Below are 14628 nucleotides of genomic sequence, written 5' to 3'. Positions count from 1 at the left end.
AAGTCATCGATTTCCTAGCATTAATTCCTGCTCTTCGTTGCCATAGCTTCTGTTGGACCAAACTGTATTGTCAATTCAGAGTCGTAAATTGGTTAAAAATCTTTTCATATTTGACCAATATCTTTGGCATTTTCACCGAAGTTAACTTTGTGTACCTCCCGACTCTTTGCGCATCGTTATATAAAATCATTTCTAGATTTTCATAATCGAAAACTTTTCCCATAGTGACGCGTCATGTATGGACAACCCAGTTTATTTCCTCGATAGAAAATATACAATATAAATTAGCCCTTTTACCCCCAGCCTATTTGGAAATTTCCAACCCTTAACCCCCGGGGGTTATTTTTTTTCAAACACATTTTGCAGTATATTTTTTTTTTCAGATTGCTCTAAAAGTCTTAATTTTCGTCATAGAGAGGTCAGGTTGGTCTCATTCTCTTGGAAAATGCCTGAAATTTCTCAAAAAAAAAAATATCAAAAATATGCAAAAAAAATTGTAAATAGCAGTTTATTGCAAGGACATACCGGTACGTCCATGGGGGTAAAGGGATGAGTTTTGTGAAACGTACCAGTACATCCTTTGGGGGTAAAAGGGTATATAACACTATTCTGAAAGAATTCCAAAACACAGTGTGGAAGAAAATAAAGTTATTTTACTGATGATTCAAGGGACGACTGACCACCAGATTCTGCCCAGTTTTAATGGCATTTGTTCTGACACATGCTGGCATGAGGTAACTTCTAGTGGTATCAAATTGATTTGCCGAGATATGTGCGACAGTTTGGAAATAAAAACGGTAAATAAATCTTTGTATCAATTATTTGTAAAAAAAAAAAAAAAATAAAAAATGAATAAAAAAAAATAAAAAATAAAAAGCAAAAAAAAAAAATATAGTAATAAACCTGTAATTATCATAGCAAAGGCATTTGTAAAAAAAAAAAATAAAAAAAAATAAAAAATAAAAAGCAATATATATATATATATATATATATATATATATATATATATATATATATATATATATATATATAGTAATAAACCTGTATTTATCATAGCAAAGGAATTTTTAAGCCCCTTCAACCGAGTGAAACTTATTTTTGTGTGATAGAAAAAAAAAAAAAAAACGGAATTCAATTTCTAGATAAAACCAGATATTGAATAAAATAATTTCTCGGCTTCTAATTTGCTCCAAACTAATCACCAAAGGATAAACAGTTTAATCTATATTCAGAAAAGGATGAGTTAATAGTTTCCTGTCTCATTATAAATTAGCTATCAGTCATTTCGTAAAAAAAAAAAAATGCAAGAGCTACGTGGGGGGGGGGGGGCATCATTTAAAAGGAAATGTGTTATTAACAAACAGTAATAATATTTGGGGCTTACATGACATTCTGACACTGAGGAGAATGACATAATTGAATCTTGGAAGAACTTTAGTTATGCTAATAAAGTGTCTAATAGGTGCAAAACACCAATATTATAATTTTTTCTCAATTAATTATAGATTTTGCAATAATCTTCACTTCAATGCCATTTCAAAATGATTCGCTACATAATTTTCATCGTGAATTCAAATTTGATCTTGTGAAGAAGTTCCAATTCTTGAACGTAAGTTCTTACAAACAGACCTTCTTGAACTAAAAGAGGCATAATATCACCGGAAGAAAATGACACCAAAAGCGCAATGAAAGCAGACTAGTTTTATATGATAGTACGGAATAGGATTACTATTACCAGGGTTATCAAAGCATGAATTTTCATTTTTTTTACACACACACACTAATATATATATATATATATATATATATATATATATATATATATATATATATATATATATATATATATATATATATATATATATATATACACACACATTGCAGGAAAAAAGGTCTGAGACGTAAATTCCTGTCTGGGGTTTGGCCAGTTTTCATCACCACGCTGGCCAGCCCGGATTGGTGATGATGGGAGATCTCAATCTGGTCGCTCACAACAAACCAACTTAGTATGGGTGGCCCTGACTAGTACAGCTTCGCTGATCATGGCGATACGCAAACTCTTTCATCACCACATTGAGGTATTCCCACTCCGAAAGGGATGGATATATATTCATATTTATATTTATGTATATATTTATGCATATATACATACAAGTGATAAAAATTGCCGTATAATACCTAAGACGAAGAAAGATCGGGCCGGCCTATTCATCTTTAAGAATATTTATAAAATCCATTGAGAAGTTGAGTATAGCATAAAGAACAACTAGGAACACAGAATGGGTCGAAAATATTGCTTATCAATATACAGTGGTTTAAAGTAATGACACCCCCCAAAATTTGATAGAAAAAAATACCCCATGTTTAGAGTAATGACTTAAAACTAATCGGGTAGTTGAATCAGTAGAACTTCAAAAGTTCAAAGTTGGAGCAAATGCTTTTTTGTTGACCAGGCGGACATGAGTCTTTTTATAGTTTATTTATGACATATTTGTTTTTGATGTTGTTAATAGTTTATATATGACATGTCTGTTTTGACGTTGTTACTTTTTTTAGAAAGATTTGTTGCTAATTTGTTCTCTTCATTTGTTTATTTCCTTGTTTCCTTTCCTCACTAGGCTATTTTTCCCTGTTGGAGCCCCTGGGCTTATAGCATCTTGCTTTTCAACTAGGGTTGTAGCTTGGATAGTAATAATAATAATAATAATAATAATAATAATAATAATAATAATAATAATAATATACTTTCGATTCAAATTGACGGAATATTAAACGGCCAAAATATAAACAAATCGGCTATGAATTTGAGAATAGCATACGAAGCGATTCGTGTAAAAAATGAAGTACACCTGACGATGACATTACAAAAGTAGGATTTGAAGGGAAGTTTAATTGACTCCAGCCATCAGATTACCGTCAATAATTCTCCTGATGTGAAATAGAAAAAGAAGAGTCGTATTTGGAAGTTACTTTTCTTTTACCCATAGCAAGGTATGAGGCACTTTATATTTAGTCGCATAAAATAGATGGAAAACTTCGACCTAACAAAGTAAAGAGAAGAATTAAACCACATAAAGTAGATAGAAATCTTTGACCCAATAAAGTAGATGGAAGACTTAGACCTCATAAAGCAGATACAAGATTAAGACCCCTATAATCTAGATAGAAAAATTCGTCACCATTAAGTAGATAGAAGTCTTAGACCCCATAAACTATATAGAAGAATTAGACTCCATAAACTAGATAGAAGGCTTAGAACCGATAAAATAGATGGAAGACTTAGACCACATAAAGTAGATAAAGGATTTAGATCCCTATAAACTAGGCAGAAGAATTAGACCCCATAAAGTAGAGGGAAGACTTGGACCTCATAAAGTAGATAGAAGATTTAGACTCCATGAAGTAGATAGAAGATTTAGACACCTATAAACTAGATAGAAGAATTAGACCCTATAAAGTGTATATAAGACTCAAGTCTCCATAATCTAGATAAAAGATTAACACAGAATAAAGTAAAAAGACAGACTCCATAAACTAGATAAAAGAATTAGACCACATACAGCAAATAAAAGATTAAGACCTCATAAAGTAGAGAGAAGACTTAAGACTCCATAAACTAGATAAAAGAATTAGACCACATAGAGCAAATAAAAGATTAAGACCCCATAAAGTAGAGAGAAGACTTAACTCCATAAACTAGATAAAAGAATTAGACCACATACAGCAAATAAAAGATTAAGACCCCATAAAGTAGAGAGAAGACTTAACTCCATAAACTAGATAAAAGAATTAGACCACATACAGCAAATAAAAGATTAAGACCCCATAAAGTAGATAGAAGACTTCGAGCCCATAAACTAGACAGAGTTCTTAGACCCCATAAACTAGATGGAAGTCTTAAGACCCTAAAAACTAGATAGAAGAATTAGACCCCACAAAATATAAACAAGACTAAGCATCCATAAAGTAGATAGAAGTATTAGACCACTTAAACTAAATAGAAGACTTTAAGACACCATTACAAGACACTTGCTGATATCAGGAAGGTTAGAATCATCTGGAAAGCTGTGAGAGGAGTCGCACAGTGTACATGAGTGGTTTCAATGTGCTGTGGGTGAGTCTTCTGTGTGAACAAAATGCTTTAATCTTCGCATATCAATGTCTAAGTAAAACATTGAAAGAATTTGAGTTGACTTTGCATAGGCATGAAAAGGAAGGTTATCATGGAGTTAGGCAATTTAGATATCTGGAACGACTGGTTCAAGACGAATGGGAAAATTTTGCAAAAGAAATCGCCAACGCAAATGTCTTAACTATCCATAAAAGCATCTCTCTCTCTCTCTCTCTCTCTCTCTCTCTCTCTCTCTCTCTCTCTCTCTCTCTCTCTCTCTCTCTCTCATGTATATATATATATACATACATACATACATATATATATATATATATATATATATATATATATATATATATATATATATATATATATATATATATCATAATAATCTCCTAAGCCTATTGACGCAAAGGGCCTCTGTTAGATTACGTAATTAGTCTCTGATCTTGAGCTTTTAATTCAATACTTCTCCATTCATCATTTCCCACTTCACACTTCATAGTCTTCAGCCGTATAGGCCTGGGTCTTCCAACTCTTCTAGTGCCTAGTTGAACGTTTGGTGAACTATTCCCTCTTGGGGAGTGCGACGAGCATGCTCAAACCATCTCCATCTACCCATCATCATGACCTAATCCACATATAGAACTCGAGTAATCTCTTATAGTTTTTTAAAATCCTGAACTGCCATTTAACTCCCAATATCCTTCTGAGGGCTTTGTTCTAAAAACTGCTAAATCTATTGGAGATTGTTTCCTTGTCATACCATGACTAATGTCCATATAGTAACACCGATCTCCCTAAACTGATATATATCCAGATTTTCATATGTAATTTCAGGCGATTTGATTGCCATATTTTACTTACCCTATCTATTGTCTGATTTGCTTTTTTCAATCTTTCACTAAACTCTAATTCTTAAGACCCTGTATTAGAGATCATAGTTCCTAAATACTTAAATGATTCTACCTCAATTAATGCTTTCTCCCTCCAATGATATTTAATCTTCCATTGCATACTCCATTCTCATCATCTCTGACTTTCTTCTATTTATCTTGAGCCCAACCTCGTGTGATATTTTATACATTCTGATAAGCAAGCATTGCAAATCCTGTGGTGTTCTGCTAACAAGGACAGCATCATCAGCATACTCTAAGGCTGCTAATTTCCTATCACCAATTCAGTGCAATCCTTCTCCAGCACCTATGACTGTTCTATGTATTACAAAACCCAAGAGGAGAATAAACAACATAGGTGACAACACACTCCCTTGGAGTACTCTGCTGTTCCCTGGATATTCATTTGATAAGACACCATCAACAATAACTTTGCAATTAGCTGTGCTCATGAGCAGACTTGATTAAATTCACATACACACATACACACACACACACACACACACACACATATATATATATATATATATATATATATATATATATATATATATATATATATATATAGTGTCCCAAAATAATGTATACACTCTTTGACTTTGAATAGCTAATAAACTTTTTTTTCTATTTCAGATTGGAGTAAGAATGACGGATACTGGGCCTATGTTCGAGCAAAAAAAATTTGTCCTGAAAACATTCTGGAAATGTGAAAATAAAGCTGAATTGCAAAGACGATTTACGAGTGAGTTCCACAGAGATGTCCCAACACGTGTCACCATTTCACGAATCGTAGATAACTTTGAGAATCCTGGGAGCATCCGGTGCATGAGAAAAGGACATTCAGGACGAAAAAAGAACATCGACAAGCCCAACTAAAGAGCAAGATGTTATTGCTGATGTTCAGAATTCCCCATTAAAATCTATTCGTTAACTGTCATGTGAAACAGGTACCCAAAAATCCCAAAATCGAACGTCCATCATATTTTGAAGTGTGCGCAGAAAAACTAAAACAATTGAATAACGACAACCAGTTTGAACACTTTATGTGAGCTGATCTTTTTTTTTCTTTTTTAACATTCTCAAATTGCCCCATGCATCCTTACTTTTTCACTGTGAACTCTCAGAATCTTTAAATGTGCATTGTTTCTCTTCTGTTAAACACGTTGTAACAATCCAGAGTGTATACATTATTTTGGGCCACCCTGTATATATACATACATACATACATATATATATATATATATATATATATATATATATATATATATATATATATATAAATATATATATAATATATATATATATATATATATATATATATATATATATACTGTATGTATATATATATATATATATATATATATATATATATATATATATATATATATATATAAATATATATATATATATATACTGTATATATATTCTTATAAAAAAACAATATGTATAATATACATGGTGAGCCAAAAGTAGGGTTACTGTTACTTCATTATCTTTTTCACCTTTGCAATAACGTTTTATATAAAAACTATATTTTGTATATATATAAATATATATTTCATCTCCTATGCTTATTGTATGTAAATAAATGTCTATATGTCTGAAAAATATAAAATGTATAAGTGATAACTGTAACCCTACTGTATGTATGTATGCATGTATGTATATACAGTATATATAAATATAAATATATATATATAATGTATATATATGTGTGTGTAATATATATATATATATATATATATATATATATATATATATATATATATATATATACTGTATATATATATATATATACATTTATATATATATACATATATGCATATAAGTTTATGTATATATTTATATATATACATATATATATGTATATATATATATATATATATATATATATATATATATATATATATATATATATATATATCCAACTCAAATATTTATCAACACGACAGGTCAGGTACAGTACATTGGGCCTAAAAAATTATACATACCCGTCTAAACTAAATATAAAATGCTTAGCACACTAAAATGGCAAGTGATATGTGCATATAAATATTCACACAATTATCATTCATTATCAACAATCATCACTAAGGGTTATGGTAATTTTTCCATAATTAAAATAATTGTTCAAGTAAAGATAAAGCAGAGGTAAATTTAATCACAGACTAATAGATTAAAATATTACATGAATTACTGCTAACAGTTAATCATTATGGACATGATTTTTTGTAACACAAGTAGGCAAATCTACTCAAGTCCTAATTTGAATTCGGAGCCTATGACACAGGCAAAGTGTTCAAAGTTCAAAGTTAGTCGTTTTCTACACGATATGATCCAACAGTCCAAATAGTGACACATATTGCCATCAAGAACGGAAACCATAAGTTAGATGAAGGAATGTTGAGAGCCCCATTGACACACAGGCTTCTGCTATAGAAAATTCACCTGAAATACTTCAGGAACTGGTATTAAAAGTCGTAATTAACAGGATGACCTAATATTACTACAGGTCAAATAAGATTTCATTCAAATCTCAAATAAGAGTGGTTTAATTACCCCTAAATTAACCAAATGAAAGGTAATATTTTTCAAAGAATCTTCGCTTCAAAAACCTAACTGCCCCCATAATAACCAGTCACGCATAAACACACAGACTCTAAACCACTTAAAGGTGACCTTTTAGCTTTCTTACATCAGATGCGAAAAAGCCCATAACTCAACTTCAATGCTAAATGAAAATCGCAACACACCTGTGTGCCTTAGGTACGGATGGCATCACAGCGTTCCGTTTAGTGTGAAGAGAATCTTAGTAAACTGTGAGTGTGTTTACTTTCTCCATCATCCCAGGACGTCTCTAAGTCGCTCCCTCTATTTTGGATTGGAGTAGCCATCTTTGGGCTCCTTGGTATTTCAAGGTAATCCTTATACATTTTAACAACTTATTGACTATTTTTTGTTAAGGTTTTTTTAAAGTTTGTGTTTAAAAGAAAATATAGTAGAGTAATGGCCTTCAATCTTCTCCCATTTTTCCAAGATCCACAAAGTTAATTCTCGAGATTTGTCTGTCTTGACTCCAAAAAATCAACCGAAAGCTATTTAGGAAAACCAAAATAAATTTTACTAAACGAAATATTTCAAGTTTCTCAGATCTCTTCACAGGAATAAACATTTGAAAGAGAAAAGAAAAAAAAATGCAAAATCTAAGCCTTCGCAAAATTCTTCAAACACAGATGAATGTATAAACCAAGCCGTCAATGAAGTCCCTACCATTAGACAAGATTGTGTGGAACAAATACAACATCCCTATAGTCAAGCTAGTGATAAGATTTAAATCAAATCAGTGACAGTTGTTGCCTTAGTCTCTATATACAATACATCTTTTATTGGAGAAATGTGATAATCTGATATATGTAGCATCATTTGTGTAGCGTTATTATATTTTTACATAATTTTTTGACTTTGTCGACTGACCGGAGTAATGGGAAATTTGGTAACGTCGCCATTCAAAAGCAAGTTTCTCTCCTTAATGGAAATCATATCCAAAACTTAACATGTTAGATTCAGATAGCACAAAAGAAAACAAAGGATTCTTAATTCTAGGATCAAATAGTATGCATAGATTGATTCGATTTCTTACGAGAATTACATGAGAACCAATACGAACGCTCAGGAATATTTAAGGATTAGAAGACTAATATTTGTATTAGGAAACGATAACTATGGTTTCAATAAGCGATTTAAGGATAGATAAGATAAAAGGATTTTTTTAGGCATTGAAAGAGTGATAAAAACATGCAGGCTACCTTCGACTTCAATACTTAAAACATAATGTCAATATTTCCTTGTTTTTTATGTCGAAGCTGCTAGAACGGAAGCCTAAATACTCTCAATAAAGATAATCGATAAAAATAAGATAAAGACACAGTACAGCTGTACCTGAGAGTATGATTGTACTGTAAGTAAGTCAAGGACAGTTCCTCAATATTCAAAGCTTTCCATTGACACTCATTTAAAACTCCAGGTGCTATTCGTAATTAAAAACTTACTTTCGAGAAATTCACCCGATCTGTTTATCTTTAACTGCACAGAAATTACTTATTGAGAAAGTATTTTAAGTTTTTTTGTGATCAATTTATCCTTATAAAATGTTTCAATTCTTTCATTCTATCATGTTTTAGGAATGGTTCTCCTGTCTGGGTCTCAAGTGCCGACTCTGATCTTAATTTATTGGACAAAATCTTGCGATCTATTAGATTCATAGACCCTGATCTGAATATTAATCCCTGGCACCGTCGTTCAATTAGTTTTTGTGCATGTTACATGACATTTTACATATTTCTGACCATCCTTTGCATTCAGATATCCTTACTGTACCCTACTATATGCAGTACTGTGTGTGCTGTTAATTTAAAAGTATTGCTAGTGATATCATAAGGCTAAATACTACACAATATTCTGGAAGCGTTCTTCCAGTTGTGACCAGATTGTGGAATGATCTTCCTAATTGGCCAGTTGAATCGGAGATACTTCAGAAGTTCATACTCGTTGCTAATTCTTTTTTGTTGAAGAGATTGATATAAGTTTCGTTTCTTAGTTTATTTATGATTGCTCTATCTTAACGTTATTACTGATCTTAAGATATCTTATAATCTTTTTTTACTATTTCTCACATTTAGTTAGTTTATTAGTTATTTCTTTCCGCAATGGCCTTCTTTCCTTGTTGTATTTCTTGGCACAATTGTAGCATCCTGCTTTTCCAACTAGGGTTGTAGCTTGGCAAGAAATAATAAGGATAATAATTTCCTAGATTTCAAAGACTTTCTAATCCAAGTACAATTAGTATTGAAATAATAACTTAGCCTGAACAAGCAAACATGTCTTTGGAGATCTTATCTACTTTGCAATTGAGAAAACGGTATCCATAGATTTTGCGGCGGCATCTTCAATGATGAAGCAGAGAGAGGTAGAGAGTGCTGCACGACCGCATACAAAATTATGTCTAATAATTTCGCCTTATAGGTAATAGGTTGGCCACGACACCAGCCATCCGCTGAGATACTACCGCCAGAGTGTTATTGGGTCCTTTGACTAGCCAGATAGTACTACATTGGATCCCTCTCTGGTTACAGCACATTTTCCCCTTACCTACACATACACCGATAAGTCTTGTCTATTCTTTAAACATTTTCATTTTTCCGCATGCACCTGACAACATTAAGATTACTGAAAAGAATCTTCACTCAAGGGGTTAGCTTCTACACTGTAATTGCTTAGTAGCTACTTTCCACTTGGTGAGGGTAAAAGAGACTCTAACTAAAGTAAGTAGCTCTGCTAGACGGACAATCCATAATCCAACCATTGTTCTCCAGTCTTGGATAGCGCCATAGCCTCTGTACCATGTACCATGGTCTTCCGCTGTCTTGGGTTAGAGTTCTCATGCATGAGGGTACACTCGGGCACACTATTCTATCTGTTTCCTTATTTCATTTCCTCACCGAGCTATTTTCTCTGTTGGAGCCCTTGGGTTTAGAACACCCTCCTTTCCCAAATAGGGTTGCAGCTAAACTAGTTATCCTCCCCTACATAATAAAGAGCAAGTGTCTTGCAATATATATATATATATATATATATATATATATATATATATATATATATATATATATATATATATATATATATATTTTTCCTATCACGATAAATGACATTGCCAAATGTATATGACTACTAGGTCTCTACCCGTCCCTCAGGTAAGGAGAAGGGTAAGTAGTCATACCCTGGCGATAGGAGGGTTACCCCAAGAGGTACACTCGGAGGCCACAATATCCCACAAATTACCGAACCAGCGGGTTTCAGTTAGGGAAGGGGGATGGGGTGGAACGGGTTGAATCTGTGTGCATATCTACCCAAATATTTAGCCGTCCTTTTTGGTAGGTCTTGTACAGAGGTAATAATTATGATAACTGATTTGATTTCTTTCTCCGTTCGGAAGGCCGTAACAAAGGCCATGAAGCGAGCATATCATAACTTTAAATAGAAATAATGTTCATGTTATCTAGTTCACCTTTATACCATTGGGATTTAAACTTATGTGATAAGTTGAGATACACCTCTGTTGCACCATATACAAATGGTAATTTAGTAGCAAGTTAGTTAAGAAACGCTTGGTTTTTTTCTTCTATATAAAAGATGTTCAGTTAACAATGTGCTTAACTTTTCTCCTTTTTGTATTTTATTATTTTAAAATGATGCGTTAATACTAAGCTCAAACATTCACTGTATTAAGCTTCTTTTCTTATAAATGAATGGTATTTTACATTACTCTAAATATTTTTCAGTTCGTAATTGACAGAGAGGATTAAATCTTATTTAAACAAATCACCCGCATTACCGAGACAAATCAATATTTTAATTAAAGCTGCCATAAGCGAACGTTTAATGTCAAATAATAAAAACCACAAGTGCACTTCAAAAGGGGTATCTCAGCGGGAATTAATTTGGTGCTGGATTAACTTTCTAATTAAAAAGTGAAGTATATATTAAGCTTTATTCAAATTCCTTGCCGATGAAAGCACCAAATGAGAAGTCATCACTATTAATGAGTTATGCAAAACTGAGACTGTAGATTGTGCAAACAAACACTGATGAGGGAATTTGAATTTTGTGAGAGCAGCAGGTATTAGGTGAAAATTCCAGTACAGCATTACATTCAAGAATGTATTTATTGATAAACAAGCTTCACTTGAAGTACAAATACATCACCTTCAATCAAACCAATCATCATAAAGCCAAATATGTATGAGGTAGGATTATTCATTTTGCCAGCACAAGAATAAATGCAAACAAGAATTTGAGGACATGTGAGTGAAAAATGAGTTTATACTGAAAATAAAATCTAGACCACTTATCTGGCCGTGCAATCAAAACATGTCAATGACCAAAAAAGAATTCTGCGCACATCAAATCAAAGCATGAATTAATGTGCCAAAAGCTGAATTCATTAATTCACTGCCAACCTGAAGAAACATATGTTTTAAGCCTTGACGTGTCGGCATGTTCTTTGATTGAAGTTTTTCAAACAATCTGATCCTGGGGTTCACATAACCCACAACGGCTCCCACCAACCTTAGAAGGTTTGTTGCATGATGTACGGTCGCTTAGTATTTCGTTCAACGACTTACGGTTATTAATTTATATGTTTTCCTTTGCCTACACATACAGCGAATAGCCTGGCCTATTCTTTACACTTTCTCCTCTCTCCTCATATAGCTGACATTACTGAAATAACCAAACAATTCTTAAATCTTTACTCAAGGGGTTAATTACTGCACTGTAAGTGTTCAGTGGCTACTTTCCACTTGGTCGTCATCATCTTATCGCGCCAATATCGAACCCATAGTAAGGCGTTATCGTTTGCTAACCTGAGGTCTTAATCTTAGCAATGAGGGGCCAATGGGCAACCTCCTAGGATGTGTTCCATTGTTTGTCGTGCGGCCCAACATAGGCATTCAGGGTTCGTGACTAATCCCAATTTGTGGCAATTATCTCCCGTTTTTTCCACTTTTACCCTTGCTTTGTTTGGAGTTACCACAAGGGTTTAAGAAAGCAAGAAGCTCCTCTAGGATAAAGATACTCCAAAATCAAACCATTGTTCCCTAGTCATGGGTAGTGCCACAGCTTCTGTACCATGGTCTTCCACTGCCTTGGGTTAGAGTTCTCCTGCTTGAGGGTACACTCAGATACACTATTCTATATGTTTCCTTATTTCCTTTTCTCATTGGGCTATTTTCCTTGTTGGAGCCCTTGGGTTTATAGCATCCTGCTTTTCCAACTAGGGTTGTAACTTAGCTAGTAATAATAATAATATATCATAACGCTTATGCATGTCTTCTTTCAGTTTTCCTCTTTAGATACAATTCAGGCTTCTTTAGATCTCCCTAATAATTTTCGATGGAAAAGCCAAAATTTCAAATATTTTCTTAGATCTAGTACTTTAATACGTATTTTTGGGAGAACATAAAATTTTTAGAAACTACATATTCTTCCTCTTACAAACAAGCACTAATAGCTCTTGCTGTCATTTTTCCTTAGTCTTTACTTATACTAAATATACTAAATACGAGCACGATGAAATTTATAGAAGCAATTAATTTTCATTTTCAGGATGTGGAAGCAATTAGTGGCAGCAGTATTGCCACTACTAATGACAAACGGATATGCCCAGGCCTACGAACCCCACCCAGAGACGAATGAGAATCGTGATTACGAATATAATACCACCACGCACAAACCCTTCATTCCAGAGGGCGGATCCCTCCCAATACGCAAACGAAACAACTTCTCCCAAAGAGACGGGTCAAACACAACGACGCATCATCCAGTGATTCTAGAGGGAGGTGAACTTCCATTACGACGTGGGCCAATGCCCCTTAATTCGGTCATGATTAACGAAGATGGTTCGGTCGTCCTTCCGGTTGTAGATCAGGAGGAGGAAGAGACTCTACTTGCCGATAGATTTAACAGTATGTTCCCCCCCCCAAAAAAAAAAAAAAAAGTTTCTTTGATATCTGATTTGGATCACATATCTAGATCTCATGCAGTATTGAATTAGTCGTTAATTTTGATGTTATAACTGATGGTAAGTAACTAGTTTTTCACGGTGCTTATTAGTTAATGAAGAGATATTTGAACTATCAACGTTATTAATATCATCCATATACAAAAGAGGATGATAATGTCATATCATTATCAAGATTATTACAAGCCAAACAGCGACACTATTCTACTGGGAAGATCATTAAACAATATGGCCTGTCGGAATAAAAAGTTTTAGAATGATATGTAGTATTGAACCTAAATAAATGAAATACAAGACTATTAGAATTAACTTCATGTCTAATACTACAATGTGGATTGTTTAGTCTAGGAAGTTCTACATAAACATGGTCAGAATTAATAAACAAATCTTATCCAGCATACACAATGAGTTTATTGAAAGACAGTGCCAGAGATTATCTTGATCCATAATAAGAGATGAAATAAACCTTAAGTTTTCGTTCAACGATTTGAAATGAGTCTGCTGGCGAAGACCAGGCAGGAGAATAACATTCAAAACAGGCCAAGATAAAAGTTTGAACATTTTCTCAGGGTTGACAGGTGTCAAAAATCTTGGGAGACTTTCTCAATATACTGTACCAATTTACTTTGCAACTAAAGAAAAGGCTGGAAGGTAATGTTTCTCCAAAGTGAATAAAAAATGTAAACCTGGAATTCTAAATGAGTTGCATCTAGATAAAGACCCCAAGAAACATTACCGATGAAAACCTCTAGGTAGGATGGCTACAGAGGAAGAATTACAAACATACATATTTTTAACTCTGTTAGGATTTACTCATTTAGTTATCTCTGTCGAAGAGTTTTAGAAATCACCAGTCAATATGTAGGAGACGGGATCAATGCAAAAAGGATAGCTTCCTCCGCCTAAGCAACAAGCTTGCTTTCTTTTCTATGCCAAACCACATATCATGCACATATGATTTAGAAATGAAACGATTAAGCAACAAAAGATCAGTGTGTCACACTCAATCAAGGAAATCAAAGAAGAAAATACAAGAACAAGTA

The sequence above is a fragment of the Palaemon carinicauda genome, chromosome 38, assembly GCF_036898095.1.
Source record: "Palaemon carinicauda isolate YSFRI2023 chromosome 38, ASM3689809v2, whole genome shotgun sequence".
Lineage (NCBI taxonomy): Eukaryota > Metazoa > Arthropoda > Malacostraca > Decapoda > Palaemonidae > Palaemon > Palaemon carinicauda.
The sequence above is the reverse complement of the archived record's forward strand: the minus strand, read 5'-3'. Positions refer to the sequence as shown.